The sequence below is a fragment of the Cryptomeria japonica genome, chromosome 2, assembly GCF_030272615.1.
Source record: "Cryptomeria japonica chromosome 2, Sugi_1.0, whole genome shotgun sequence".
In the NCBI taxonomy this organism is placed as follows: Eukaryota; Viridiplantae; Streptophyta; class Pinopsida; order Cupressales; family Cupressaceae; genus Cryptomeria; species Cryptomeria japonica.
Genome location: NC_081406.1, coordinates 229,016,424 through 229,030,851, shown reverse-complemented (window position 1 = coordinate 229,030,851; position 14,428 = coordinate 229,016,424).

The window sequence follows — 14,428 nt, the reverse complement described above, 5'->3', positions numbered from 1 at the left end:
ATACACCTCTAAAATCAATAAGAAATCCTTATAGCGGAAACTACTTCAGAAAGGGGAAATTTGTAATCTTAAGAAGGGGATATGTTTGAAATCAATCTTTCCACCCATACATAGAGACAAGAGATGGGACAAAAATAGGCTATTATGTTGCTTCCAAAGTATGATTGCATGTGAAATTGTATTATCATGAATGACAATGAACCCCCAATAAGTGAGCTACCAATGTCACATAATGATGAGCAACATAATAGCCACTAATGTTATTTGAATATATGATAGAGTGAATGAGGAATTTGAATATGACATGTGAAACACTCTACACTTAATAAGATCATAAACATGTATAAGATTATGAATATTGAAATGTCTTGATTAGGAGAGTTGTCTCTAGTAGGAGAAGAATAGGCCCTTAAGTATTGTTCCTCTTGCACATAAGAAATATTAGGAAAGGGGTAAGCATAATTCATTAGGGCCTTATTTCTGGAAAAGATGATATTAGAATGAATAGAAGAGAAAACCTAATAAGTGGGATGAGTGTTGAGAGATGTAGAGGTAGATCCAATTGAGATGAAGTCATTATCACTACTAAATATAGAATTCACATTGAGAGATTGTCTTTTAGATGCTTTGGTTGGTTTTGAAGGATTATATCCAAGTCCAAATGAAGCTTCACGTATGTTATTTTCTAAAGGAACTTTGATCCTTTTTTCATTTGCGCCACAACCATTTCCATTATATCCACTCTTAGCTAAAATGTGAAAACTTGGACCATAGAGAGATGCCATATCGGAAAGGGATGGTGGGGCCTCATAGGTCTCAATGTCATAATTAGATGAATAAGAAGAAGATTCTGAAGGATTGTTTGAATTAGAGGCAGCCACAAAATTGTTAATTGTTTAGACAAAGTGGGTTGGTTTTTAGGTTCATCCTTATCTTTCTCCTTATCAATTTTAGATCATTTCCAAGACATCCTATATTCTCCCACAAAAGTAGGGTTAAAGTCTAGAGATCCCCAATTTTCATCTGAGAGTACCCCTTTGGGAGAAACGATATCTTCGGGAGAGGATTTAGATTGAGTAGAACCCTTTTCAGGAGTCTTGGAATCATTGGAGGGAACATGGGTATTCAAGGAAATAGGTATAGTTGAATATGTAGGAGTATGTAAAGAAGGAATAGAAGTGGTTGAACAAGAAGATCAGGTTTGCAATGGGACTTGTAAATTGGTATCAGCATACAAAGTATACATCTTGTTGTTATAAATGAACTTGATGTTGTGATGAAGAGTAGAAGGGACAACTTGCATATTATGAGGCCAAGGTCGTCCTAATAGAAGGTTATAATTAAGATCATCAGGTATGACATGGTGGAGAAGGGATAACCGAAGGAGGATTTGGTTGCCTATTTTTTCGTGTATTACATGTGTGAGCAACCGCATTGTAGCACTTTCAGGTGATTTGTTTAGCATACTCATAAGGGCTCTTAGTAGGATAACCTACTTGCATAGTAATAACTGGTTTGTTAGGAGTGCAAAAGGAATCATTACTATAACCACCTTGAACCACAAAGAGAGGCTTGTTTAGAGGTTGATAATTTGGAGAAGGATTAGCACCTTGAACTGTGAAGACAAATTTATTAGGTGTTTCATAACCATTCACATGTATCATATTGATTGAAGATGGTTTAGGAATATCAAACCCTTGTGACCAAAGATCATTCTCTTGTTCTAAGGTGTCCTTATGAATTTTAGAAGAAGGATGAACATCATTCATATGGTAATTGAAAGAAGTGTTAATAGTCTCTTCTTGCACCAAAATGTTATCATGGATATGATCAATTTTGGGAGATAGACTAGAAGTAGGCATTAAAGTTTCATCTCTAGAGATAAATTTATTGAAAGAGGGTATAGTGTTAGTAGAAAATATCATATCATCCTCTATCACCAAAGGATCTACATGGGAGAGGGACCCTCTAGGAGAAGGATCAACATTACTCTTCAAAGTTTCATCCTTGAGAGGAAGATATTTGAAAGAGATATTAACATTCTCTTCTTGAACTAGGGTATCCTTATGAGTAGGACCAAGTTTGGAAAATGGGAGAGCATGATGCATCAATGTTTCATCCTTGGAGGGAAATTTATTGAAATGAATAGAAGACGAGGTGTTATTAAAGGAATTGTCAATCATATCATCCTCTTTTATCATGATGTCATCTTCTTTGACTAAGGTATTCTTACGAGGGAGGGACATAGTAAGAGAGTAACCAACATCATTCTTCAAAGGTGCACCCCAAAGAGGGAGATCATTGAGGGAGGTGCTAAAAATGTCTTTTTGCACGATGATGTCCCCATTGTTAAGGCCAATTTCAGGAGAGGTAGGCACATTATTTATTAATGCTTCATCCTTAGAAGGGAGAGAATTAATACATGTGTTGTTGAATTCATCCTCTTGTCTCAAAATGTCTTTAATAGGATCTTTGGGGGAGGGAGAATTAAGGAAATTACTTATAATTTCATCTTCTTTCTCCAAGGTATCTTTATGAGTAAGACGAGCTTTAGGAAAAGGAAAAGCATCACTCATTAATGTGTCATCTCTAGTGGGAATTTTATTGAAATCAAAAGAGAGTATGCTATCACTAGGAAAACTAGGGACAATACCATCTTCTTGCATCAAATGATCCTCATGGGGAAAGTAATTTTTAAGAGGAAAATGAACATCACCCTTCAAAGATTCATACTTAGGAAGGATATCTTTAAATACCTCTTATTGCACTAATGTGCCCTCATTGGTAGGACCAAATTTGGGAGAAGATAAATCAATTTCCATCAACACTCTTTCTCTAAGAGAAGTATCAAGTATGGAAGGTAAGGTAACATTAAGAAATGTGTTTATGATATCATCCTCTTCGTCTAAGATATTTTCATGTGAGAGGCACATTTTAGGAGAAACATCAACATAATTTTGTAAAGTGGAAAATTGGACCCTAGTGGTTCCCCACCTAGGAGAGAGAAAAGAAACCACTAGGATGATTTTCACTTGATGAAAAAATGCACTTTACATTCAAAAGAGGGATTGAATCCACTAGATCCAAATCCAAGGGAAATAAGGATGTGAATGCTAAGTGGATTGCAAGTGTTGGAATGAAATTTGCCCTATTTTGTAAATAGATATGTTGATTTGTTGATTATGCAGAAAATGAAGACAAAATGGGTGAAACAAGGAGCTACCAATTCGGGATCACGTTGTAACTTCAAATCTGAGATGTTTAGACTAATACAGATTTGCCCTACAAATTTGGAGAAAATTCGTCGAGACCGTGTGTAAGTTATGCAGGGTCTGAAAAATCCGTGAGTCGAAAAGGGTTTTTATGTCTCTGCAAATGAAGCCTAAATTTGCAATTACAGTCGTGCACCAGCAACCTACACACATAAAAGAAGTGAAGAAGGATTGTGGATAGGGTTTTACCTTAGTCAAACCCCAGTTGAGAAATCAACCTTGAAAGAAAGTAATTACAAATGCTTAAATGTAAATAATGGAAATGTATACCTTGTAGATCTGCAATTTGTTGGTGATGGTTGCTTTGCTTATTGAGTGTAATCATAAGTGTTGCATGAAATGGCATGTAACATGACAAAAACCTAACACACACGCATGCTTGCAAATGAATGTTGTAATGTTGCTCCAATGAATGAGTGAAGATGGCACATGAAGGAGAAGAGGACTTGATGAATGCTTGAAGACTTGAACACTTGAACACTTGATGATGATAATGGAGACCTTTCGCTTGTTTACCCAATTTTCGCTTATCTTCGCCTATGAGAATGAGAGGAATAGATCACCTTTTATACTTGCCTTGAAGGGTTTAATTTTCCTCTCACCAAAGGCCGACATAGGGGAAATGAAATCCCAAATAGAAACTTAGGTCTTAGGGTTGGATGGACCCATTTTAGGGCCACCCAAAGAGGAAGGACAAGGGCGCCATGCCCCTGTCCTGCCCTATTTTGGGGCTTGGACAGGGTCATGATGTGACACAAGGGCTGAAATAGAAGGAGATTTGGAAGAAAAATGCAGAGAGGGGTCCCAATTGAGTAGGGAGATGCAGCCACTAAGGTGAGTACCTAAAACACGGTCAAAATTGCAAGGGTTGCAATTTTATGACGCTACATTTAGCCCCCACTTTAGTGAGAGTTATGGTGTATGCCAATACTGCTAGTAAAGTAGGAGAGAGAGAGAGAGAGAGAGAGAGAGATGAGAGAGATGCAGAGTGATACCACAAGGAATATAAGACATCACTAATCTTCAGGAACAAAAGCCCCCAATCTTAGGATCTTAACTCACTCAAACATATGCAAGAGCACACAAGACAAAAAGAATAAGACAAACAAGATAAGACAAAACACAAAAGACACAACAAAACAAAACACAAGACCACAAATCAACTAGTCGAAGAGACCTCGATACTTAAATGTCTCAACAACTAATTGAAACACAAAGACAAATGCCATCACATAAACACCAATAATTACATAAAATAGCAAAGCTGATATTATTCATGAACCATCAGTAGTAAGACTATGATTTCATGAGAGGAAGAAGAGAGAGGACATGAATAGACACTTTGGTGATCCATGAGAATAAAGGCAAACAAAAGGAACCATGGACATCTCGCCCCTAGAACTAGGTGATCCATGGAGAAAAAAGGACATGGAAAACTTGCCCCTAGATTCTGTCTAGGTGATCCATGTAAGGGAGGAGAGTAAGAACATTGTTAGTTCCACTCAACCTCATGTGTGTGTGTGTGCAAGTGAGGTTTGAAGCACCTCATAGGATTCTATGCCCGAGTATGCTACAACCTGTATAAGATGTATAATACAAATGTCAAGAAAGGTGTGACATCTCTCTCTTAGAGACTATCCTCTAGTTTCGAGAATAATCACCCTGCATAAGAGAAATGTGGCAAAATCTCACTCTAAGAGGCTACCCTCTGGTTCCAAGAATGACCCACTGTATAAGAGAAAAGTGGTGACATCTCACTCTAAGAGGCTACCCTCTGGTTTTGAGAATGACCCACTGTATAAGAGAAAAGTGGTGACATCTCGCTCTAAGAGGCTACCCTTTGGCTCCGAGAATGACCCACTGTATAAGTGAAAAGTGGTGACATCTCTCTCTAAGAGGCTACCCTCTAGCTCCGAGAATGATCCATTGTATAAGAAAAAAGTGGTGACATCTCTCTCTAAGAGGCTGCCCTCTGGTTCTGAGAATGACCCACTCTATAAGAGATATAATGCACAAGAGAAATATAATACAAAAGGAGCAATGTGGGTGCCCCCCCGCCCCCCCCTTATGATGTCAACGTAGTTTAATGTTGATATCTTAAGGAAAGTAGAACAAGGATACCTACTTTCGACACTAGGAATATATCCATCATGCAATAATGTCATAAATCCAAGCAAGAGAGGGAATACTCTTCAAGCAAGGATAAGATAGTTGAAAAGAGATATCTTGCTATAAATGTAAAGGAGATCCTTGGAGGAGAAGAGATCTTTGCTCAAAAGACATCTATCTCCAAGAGGAGTTATCTTAGACAAATATGACATCTTCTAGAACAAAGCATAGAAGAGAACAAGAATTCAATTCTTCCTGCTATTGCTAGGTGAAAGGGATTCTTGATGAAGGGTGACTCACGTTTATCCCAATGGCGATGGGTGAATTTATTATAGATGTACATTACCAAGTGTGAAAGAGGTTATAGTCAAGGACTTACTCCTCTTGTATAAGAGAGAACCCTTGAGAAAACAACAACAATTTCACACAAGGAATGACATCAAGTAATAAAATTCACATCATCCGCAAAATAGGAAAGAGTGGATCCCTAGAGAAAGAGAGAAAGAGAGAAAGAGAGAGATCATTGCCCCCCAGGTGTAGGGACAATGAGACTAGATTACACAATCTTCTAGACAGAGATTAAACATAACAAAATGCACAATGTACTTACATGAACGCACGCAAGAAAAGACATTAGTATATGTAAAATACACGTCACAAGAAGTGGTAACCTTCTAAGAGAAGAGACATATTCCCCAAGGGGGATAAGTCATAAGAACATATCATTGTAAGAAATGATAATCACATATGAAAAATGCAGCCCCTAAAGGAACTAATGATAAATGAGATAGAAAGAAAGAGAAAGGAGTGAAATCCTTGCCCCCCAAGTGACAAGAACAAGAAGAAGCATTACACATCTTCTAATGGTGATTATTTTCAAGCGATATGCCTTCCCAGTGGAGCAAATTCTCTCAAGGAAGGAACATGTACTTCACTAGGGGGAATATCATACTTGTGAATAACTTAAACCATAAAAGAGGTAAGCTTTCCAAGAGAATGAAGGCAAGAGAAGAAGTGGATTACTCATTAAAGATGCTCCTCTCCAAGAAAAGAGAAAAACCAAAAAACAATTATATGCTCACATAAGAATAACTCTATGCAAGATGGAGGGTGGTCGGATCCGATATTCAAATTTGAGCGGGAGTTCTGGATCGGCATCGGGACAGCAGGCGGCAGATGACACAGAGATTCCTGCAGATGGGGGTGTTCAGATGGAAAGGACCCTGATGATCCCGTGGTTTTGGGGGACCCAGGGAGAGGACCAACACCATGTGATGAGCGGTTAACAGATGAGAGCGGGAAAGAGCAGGTTCAAACTTCAAAAATAGAAGACGGCAACTCGGTAGGAGCCCAAGGACAACAAGCGATTTGTGTCTCAGAGAACACGGTGGAAGGAAAAGATCAACTGGAAAAGGTTCTTTCGTCAACGGACCCGAAGGGGGGACCCAATGGACAGACACGTAAGTGGTCCTCGCTGTTTAGGGTTAAGCCTAAAGGTAAGTCCTCATTGCCTCCTGTTAAAAACTCCTCAAATGTGTCTCAAGGCAAGTTTGTTATCGTTGTTCCAGACCAAATCATATATCAAAACATTGCCAGAATGGAAAACACTTTGATTGGTAATTTTTTTGGGTCAAGACCTAATATAGAAATAGTTCATGGATTTGTCAAAAGAAAGTGGAACCTGAAAGGTCAGGTTGATGTGGTAGCAATGAACAAAGGTTGTCTATCTTTCTCTTTTTCTTGTGATGAGGATAGAAGAAACATTCTTTGTAGTGGATCTTGGACAATAGGTAAATACATTATGTACATCCAGAAGTGGTACCCTAATGTAGCAAAAGGAAAGAATTTTTTGGTCCAAGTCCCAGTGTGGGTCAAGCTCCCTAGGCTCCTAATGGAATTCTGGGAGGAAGACATTTTTGCAGGAATTGCCAATACCTTTGGGGAGCTCATCGCTATTGACCAGGTCACGACATCCAGAAGAAGACTGATTTATGCTAGGATCTGTGTTGGAGTCAGACCTGACATGAACATGCCAGAGGAAATAGAGATAGAATTGAAACTGGGGAAGTGGAAGCAAAATATTGTTTATGAAACAATCCCCTTCGCCTGTTTCCATTGTAAAAAGGTTGGACACTGGGCTAAAAAATGTCCAAATATGGAGGATAAACCCTTCCCCCAAACTAAGGTCTGGAAAAAAGTAGACAAGCCACTAAAAACCTTGGAATCCAACGATCTTAATCAAGAGAATCAGTCTCAGATAGGACGGGTGGAGGAAGAAATTACCAGCGAAGTGGGTAATGAACTAAAGATTCAGATGCTGGAGCAGAATGTTGAGGACTCAGAGTACAAAGAAAAAGGCAACACTCAACAAGAAGAACCGAAAGAGGACAAGAAACAGTTAGTCCCAGATAAAGGAAAAAAAAAACCCTCAGTCAAAGAGGAAGGAGATAACTTTAACCTTGTTTCAGAATCTCAAGATCAAGATAAAGAAATAGACTGGTTCCAGGAGGCCCAACCTGATACCATTCTGGGCCAAGGGCTATCGGAAATTTCTCTAACCACCCCAGCAAAGGGAAAGCTGGCATTTTTGGAAGAACAAGATCCAAAATGGGGAGATGAAGAAGACATAAAAAAGGCACTGGGGAAGAATGAAACAAAGCACGAGGATGAAGAAGCAGCAGAGGATAAAAGAAGGAACAAGCAAAAAAAAAAAGAATAACAACAACCCAGTCAATAGTACGATGACTAGAAACACCAGAAGCAGGCTTGGTGATGTAGGAGCACAACATACTTCTCCAAGAAGACACTCAAATGCCAAGAAAAGATCTTTGGAAACAAGCAGGAACTTAGCAGATGGTACCCAAAGAACCATCTTTGAGGCAAGTATTTCCAAAAATCCATGAAAATCATCTCCTGGAACATTAGGGGACTTAATAGTCTCCACAAGCATAATTTAGTCAAAAATATGATTAGAGATAAAAACCCTGATATTTTTTTGATTCAAGAAACTAAGATGGTTAAAGATAAAGTTGAAATTTTGAATATGTTCAAAAACGGTGGAGTCAGCGGAGGTAGTTCAGAAGGTGCATCGGGAGGAATTGTTACCTTCTGGAACACAAACAATGTAGAAGGAGAGGTGTTGATTCAGGACAACAATCTGGCTTGTATAAGATTTAAGCACATTAAGAATTGTACAACTTGGGTTCTAACTAACAATTACTCCCCCAACACAAAGACTGGTAGAAGTGAGATGTGGAGATATCTAACTGGGTTGAGAAGTAGGTTTGTTGGGGACAGTTGGATAATTATGGGAGACTTCAATACTCCCCTGAAGGAAAATGATAAAAAGGGAGGGAGTCAAGCTAATCTAGACAATAGACTGGACTTGATGGACTTCATAAACAATAATGCAATTCATGATCTGGAATTGCAAGGAGTCAAATACACCTGGACCAACAGAAGAAGTGGTGAGAATCTGATCCAAGTTAGACTCGATAGAACTCTTCTTTCCTTAGATTGGTATAATCTTCATGATTGTTCATTATCCTCTCACATAAGGGTTGGATCAAATCATTATCCCATAACCTTCACGGCTGATGTAAAGAATAGAAGAAGACATTTCCCTTATAGATTTGAAAAAATGTGGACCAGACACCCGGATCTGGAAAGTAAGATTAAGGAATGGTGGCAGGTCAGTATTGAAGGGAACGCCATGTACAAAGTGCTCAAAAAGCTGAAGAATGTTGAAGATAATGCAAAGAAGTGGAATAAGGATTGCTTTGGGAACATCTTTACCTCAAAAGCTACAACCCTCTTAGAGCTCAAGGAAATCCAAGATGAGATACAGATCAATGGTTACACTAATATGTCTAGAAACACTGAAGATGCTATTCTTATGAGATATCATGATATAATAGCTAAAGAGGAAACCTATTGGAAACAAAGATCGAGGAAGGTCTGGTTAAAAGAGGGGGACAAGAACACTAAATACTTCCATATGTCCACCTTAAGACATAAGGCCATGAATAGAATTGTTCAGATTAAAGTGAATGGCAAATGTGTTGTTGATGATGATTCCATGAGCAAGGCTGCTATGGATTTTTTCTCTAATTTACTTGCTAAGGACCAGAATTTGGAAATACAGGCACAGAGGGAACTTTTGGACAGCATACCTACCATTTTAGGGGAGGAACAAAATGATCACCTATTGGCTATCCCTTCCCATGAAGAAATTTTGATAGTTGTCAAATCCTTTGAAGGCAACAAAGCCTCAAGTCCGGATGGCTTTCCCATGTTTTTATTCCAAATGTACTGGCATATTATAGGAGATGATGTCACCAGAGCTGTGAAAGAGTTTTTTGGTGCTAGAAAACTGTTAAAAGAAGTTAATGGTACTTTTATTGCTCTCATTCCCAAAAAGATGGGGGCAGACTCTATGGATCTTTTCAGACCTATAAGTTTATGCAACTCTCTCTATAAGATTATCTCTAAGGTCCTAACCTCTAGAATTTTGAAGCTGTTGCCCTCCATCATTTCACCTCAGCAAAGCGGTTTTGTCTCGGGAAGACAAATTTTGGATTCTATCATCTCTATTCATGAAAATATCCACTCACTGGCATTCTCTAAAAAAGAAGGTTTTTTTTTTAAACTTGATCTCTCTAAAGCCTACGATAGAGTGGATTGGGATTTTATGGTGGATGTTCTCTCTACTTTTGGCTTTAGTCCTAGAAGTGTCAGCCTTATTAGACAACTTGTTTCTTCAGCTTCTTTCTCTGTTTTAATGAATGGCTCCCCCTCTCCTTTCTTTAAAGCCTCAAGAGGTCTCAGGCAGGGGGATCCTCTATCTCCAGTGATCTTCATCATCATGGCGGAATGCTTGGGGAGATGTATTGGTAAGCTGGTTGAGAAAAGGGATTTTTGCGGTTTGAATCCTTCTTCGGTAGATCAAATATGCTCTCATCAGTAGTTTGTTGATGACTCTATAATAATGGGAAAAGCCACTATTAAGGACTCTAGAAGACTAAAAAAGGCTTTGGACAACTATAGAGAGGCCACTGGTCAGCTAATTAATTGGTCTAAAAGCTTTGTTTATTTTATCAATACCCCGGAGAGAAGGAGGATTAAAATTAGTAACATTCTGGGAGGCCAAATTGGTAGTCTACCTGCTTCTTACTGGGGGCTCCCCTTAGGCCTTGATCCCCCGGACACGTTTTGGGGAGCCTTGGTGGATAAATTCCACAAAAAGATGTCTGGATGGAAGGGAGCTCTCCTTAGTCAAGAAGGTAAGGTCCAACTGCTTAAATCCGCTCTACAAAGTATCCCCCTCTATGCCATCAGTCTGTTCAGGATTCCAGCTAAGTATGTTGAGGCTATTGAAAAGATTCAGAGATCCTTCTTATGGACAAGGGTGGAAGAGAAGAAGAGAATGAACTTAATTACATGGGAGAAGGTCTGTAAACCTAAGAATAAAGGAGGCCTTGGCCTTAGAAGAATGAGAGACATAAATGATCACCTCATGGCCAAGCAGATTTGGAGAGGATATAGAAATCAAGGAGAGTGGAAAAAAATATGGGACAACAAATACAAAAGCCAATGCCCGAATCTTCAAAGTTTCCTCAAAGCGGAGACCATCCCGATTGGTTCCAATATTTGGAAAAATGTCTCTAGGACTAGAGACTTAATTATCAAAGGTACAAAGTGGAAGTTGGGGAAAGGGAATCTTATTCAGTTTTGGGAGGACCCTTGGCTTCTGGATTCCCCTTTGAATGGAAACCCTGAGTGGAACAGATATCAGAACCAATGCAAGGAAAGATTTGGAACCAAGGTTGAGGATTACTGAAAAGATGGACAGTGGAAAGACTTATCTCAAGTGGATCAGTCTTTAGGTAGTTTGAACAAAGTTATGAACTCTATGGTGAGGATTGAAGAAGAAGACCAAATAATTTGGAAACTCACAGCTAGTGGTACTTTTTCAGTGACTTCTCTATATCATCAACAGTTCAAGAACATGGAAAGTCCTTGTTGGGCCAAAGCTTGGGTGAATGGCCTCATCCCCAAAATCAATATTTTCTTTTGGATAGCCCTTCAAGACAAAATTCTCACTACTGAGAATATCAGAAAAAGAGGTATCAACATGCCTAGTTTCTGTATTCTCTGCAAGCAGAATGAGGAGACTATAAATCATATGCTCTTCCATTGTCCTTTCTCTGCTGATGTTTGGGGAAGCTGTTTGGATCAATTCAATATTAGTTGCAGCTTCCCTAATTCGATTCAGGAAATTTTCAAGTATTGGCATCATCCTTCAAAAAACAAAACCACAACCTTATTATGGAAAATTGCTTTACCCCACATGTGTTGGGGTCTTTGGAAAGAGAGAAATGATAGAATTTTCAGGGAAGAGACTACTAAGGCTAAAATTGTGTTTGAAACAATAAGAAGAAGCATAATGGAAAATTTGAATATCATAGGTGGTTTGGATAACCCTCACACTAAGGAGGATCAATGTATCTATAAAAAGTGGAGACTAAAGGCTCAAGAGAGTGTTCAGAGCAACCCTAGAGAGGGAGTGAGATGGATCAGCCCGCCCAGAGGATGGATGAAAATCAATTTTGACGGGGCCTCTAAGGGTAACCCGGGGGTTGTTGGTTGGGGAGTGGTCCTAAGAGATGAATGGGGAATATGTAAAATCATTAAATGTATTCCCATAGGAAATCAAACCAATCATGTTGCCGAAGCCATGGTGGCCTATCATGGGATGATTCTTGCCAAGGAAGCCAAATGCACTAAATTTTGGTGTGAAGGAGACTCCTTAAACATTATCAATTGTTTAAATATGAAATTCCCGTCGTCTTGGTCTATTAGTAAAGCTATTAAAGCTACTAGGAAAATAAGCGAAGAGTTTGACATGTGTGTTTTTACACATGTTTACAGGGAAGCCAACTCTTGTGCTGACTGGACTGCCAACCTGGCCTGCCAATCGGGAGACATCATTACTAATTATGGTGAAACGGAGATTGCAAGCGAAATGAAATCCTTGCTCAATCAAGACCAAAGCTATACAAGGCAACGTGGTACTTTTAATCATTATTTCTAATGACCTTTCCGCCTTTTTCGATGCAAGGCTCGTTTGAAGATAATGAACTTTTAAATAGGTGTCTTATCATAATTACTTGGCACAAATTCTGGGCGCTCTTAGAGAATCACCACAGAAACCAGAGGGGAAGTGATCAAATCAAGAGAAGGAATTGCAAGGAAGGAGCTGGAAAAATGAGAGGTAACAAGAAGAGATTTGAACCTGCTTCTTGCTCAGACTGGAGAAAGAATGAAGAAGTCTGGGATATCCTCCAGCAAGGAGGAATGAATGTTTTCATGGAACGACTAAGTGGGAAAGACCCCACAATTACTTCTTACTTAATCAAGAACTAGAAAAATGGAAAAATTCTGATTGGTTCACAGATGATGAATGTCGACGAAGAGGTTATTGCCGAGGCCACGGGGATGTCTACTGAGGGTATGAAATTTTACAGGGACAGAGGAATATCTGACAAAGCTACAGACAAGTTTCTAGTTATGGATGGAGAGAGGCAAAAGATGATCAAAATTGACAATTCCTACCACTCCCCGAAGAGAATTTGTAGGCCTTGGAGGTTTGTTCTTTTCACTTCTATTGAATACATTACCTTAGACGGTAGGTTTACCAGGGCCTACGGGCATCACTTTGTTCTTCTTAATCATTTTCATCATGGTGAAAGGGTTAGCCTTCCCTATTACCTTGCCTGTTCTATGGATCATACTAAAGGGGAAGTACATTGAAAAGCCTATCAAAGGCAAAAATGCTAGAGATGAAACTACAAAAAGTAAGGATAATGGTTTTAATTTTGACTCGGATACCGAGGGAGAGTCGGAGGAAACTAGCAAGAAAGGGAGAATTGGGGCCAAGAAGAGGAGGATTATTGTGGACTCTGATACATCGGACTCTGCAACTGAATCCCTTGAGGAAAAATTTGCTAAAAAAAAGAAAGGGAAAACCACTGGAAAGAAGGCTCAGAAAAAGAACATTAAAAAGGGGAGCAATTCCGACTTCAATCATGTTCAGATTGAATCGGAAGAGGAGGCTAAAGAAAACAAGGTGGTTGATGTTAGAGTATTCGGGTATTTACTTGATTAATTAAACATTCTTTATTTAATTATTTAAGTTCCCTTTATCTCTTTTACACTTAAGCTAACTTTAGGTGCATATAATTAATTGTTTTAATTAATTATTATGTGCAAACCTAGGTTTTCCCTTTTTAGGGTTTCTTGACCTATTAAAGGTTGAGTTCTTTCTTTTCATTGTAAGAATCACATTACATATTTTTTGTGAATATTGAGCTCTCTCTTTTTGAGCATATTCTCTGTGTTTTGTATGTTCTTCAGATTTTGCTTCATTGCTTCTCCTTGTAACAGGTTATTCGGCTTGCAGAAGATCTTCAGGCTCCTGTGGTGGTGGAATTTTTTCTTGGATCTGCTGTTTGACTGTGTTTTTTACCAGTCAAAGTCGGGCTTCTTTTTTGCACTTCCGGGGCCATAGAATGGGCAAACGGACTCCTTTTTTCGAGAACAAATAGGCGTCGAAAAGCTGGTTCCGAGGCCGACCTCATGGTGTCGGTAATTTTTTCCAATTTTGCTGTTTGACTGTGTTTTTTTGCAGTCAAAGTGAGGTCTCCTTTTTGCACTCCGGGAGACGTAGAATGAGTATCCGACCTCCATTTTTCGAAAACTTTATATTTTCGGAAAGCGTGTTCTGTGTACTTTCCAGAAATATGAGTTTTTTTTCCAGATTCTGCTCCATGCATATTTTATTCAGTTTTTTGCTTTTCAACACTCTGGTAGATATCGTGGTTGTTTCAGGTCCTGGGATCTCTTTTCTGAGTAGGGTGTCTCTGTTTTGATTCTCGTTTCTATTTCCAGTCTTCTTATCATTGTAGCTTGTAATTATGCAAACGCACTGAGATAAAGTGCCATCATGCATTGTTTACTTGGAATCTTGCATATCTTGTGTCTTGTTG